Below are 1,896 nucleotides of genomic sequence, written 5' to 3' on the forward strand. Positions count from 1 at the left end.
CCCCGCGCAGCGCCCGCGCCGCCGCCCGCTGCATCCCGAACCGCTTCGGCCCCGCTTCGGCCCCGCTCGGCTCCTCCCGGCCCTCTTCGGCCCGGCCCGGCCCGGCCCGGCCGCCAGCGGCGTCACGCGGGAAGCCCCGTCCCCTCGCTCGGCCACGCCTCCCTTCGGGTCGACCACGCCCACCGCTCTCCTTAAAGCGGCCCGGCCAGAGGTGCGATGAGCCGGCGCGGTCTCTGCGGGCCCCCCCCGCTCTCCAGCCCGGGGTCCTGCTTCGGGGCTGGTTTGTCCCAAAACCCTCCTAACGACACGGCGGGTGCCGGGGTCACCTCCCGGTGCCCAGCCACGCCAGGTGGTGGGCACAGAGCGCCCCGTAGAGCCCAGGCAACGGGGATTTTGGATCGTGGTGTGTATGATGAGACATTTTTGGGACAAAAGATCCCTTTTTTGGCTATTTTTCTCTGATTTATCAAGCGGTGTTGCCATGGTCAGCGAGAGCCGCAGGGCGAGTGTTCCTCGGACGGTTCTTTCAACCAACAGGCGCCTGACGCGGGCGGCGGAGGGAAAAAGAAATAATCTTAACACTGATTTAATTCAATGTTTTGTGTAATTATCTTGAAGGAAAGGTCTCATTTATTCTCCCAATTAGAACTGATGAGATCGGAGGGAAAAAACATGCCCATGGACCATCCCGTGTTTGATTCCCCCCAAAATTGCTTTGTGACCAAATGATATCCCCGGAAGGAGAGACTCTGCTCGTACCCAACGGATCTCCTGCTGCCAGGTTGTCCCCACTCTGTGTCCCCCCTAAAACTGTCCCCATCCTGGTGACAGGGTGGGCACAGACCCTGGGGGGCACCCGAAAAGAGCCTGGGGGCTGCCTGGGGAGGGGACCTCCAGGCCCAAATGAGATCATAACCAACTCGCTTGATATTTCATGGTATTTATTTTAAGAAAAAAGGAAAACGCCGTGGTTTTGGGGTGTGAATTCGTGTGTGTGTGTGTGTGTGTGTGCACTGTAGAGCACTGACACCGCTCGTGACACTGGTTGCCTCTCCTGGAAAGCACAGGATGATTAGAGAAGCTGGATGGAGGGACAGGGTGGGACCAGGGCGATGTCCACCCTCCAGGAGCCAAATCCACCACGGGAGGAGGTCGGCCGGATCCCAACGTGTGGCATCCATGGGCCACCTCCGTCGGGGGGGGGGTAATTAATCCCATAAATACCTTTTTTTATTGTATTAAATTCAATTTGGCATCAAAAACCAGGCAAAGGGTGAGCAGAGGCAGGATGAGCTGCCAGCCCTTGGGTTGCTGGAGCTGGTTTCCAGCCCCCTACGTGGATAAAACCCCCCACTACATGGATAAAAACCCCACGTTGGGGACCCCGTGTCCCCCCCAGAGCTCGGGGCGATGGTGGCCATTGGGTGCAAGAAGGAATTAGATGGATTTCAAAACACATTTTCCTGCTGGAAAACGCAGGAGCGTTTCACAAGCACCTCTTGTTCTTCCTCGTGGGTCGGGGGAAAGGCTGGATTTGGGATCTTGCGGCTGCTGGGGGTGCCCCATCCGTGCACTGAGTTTGACAGGGCTCAGAGTGACCCCGGGGCACCGGTGACGGAGCCACCTGGGCTTTTCCCATCTTGGTGGGATCCTGAGAACATCCCTGTGCTGGAAACATCCTTCCCGCTGGGGAGGAAGGGTCCTGAGTGGGGTGGTGTGGTCGGACGCTTTAAATCAGCATTTTAATCCAATCACAGCAATAAAATAATAGGATTTTAACAACCTGGAGAAGTACCACGTTCTGAGGACATCCTGTGGGAGGGTTTTTCCTGGTGGAGCTCGGGGCACGGCAGAGGATGCTGGAGCCTGCACGGGGGGGCCCACGCTCTGCACCGC

This window comes from Calidris pugnax, unplaced genomic scaffold (genome assembly GCF_001431845.1).
Source record: "Calidris pugnax isolate Ruff unplaced genomic scaffold, ASM143184v1 scaffold166, whole genome shotgun sequence".
Classification (NCBI taxonomy): Eukaryota; Metazoa; Chordata; class Aves; order Charadriiformes; family Scolopacidae; genus Calidris; species Calidris pugnax.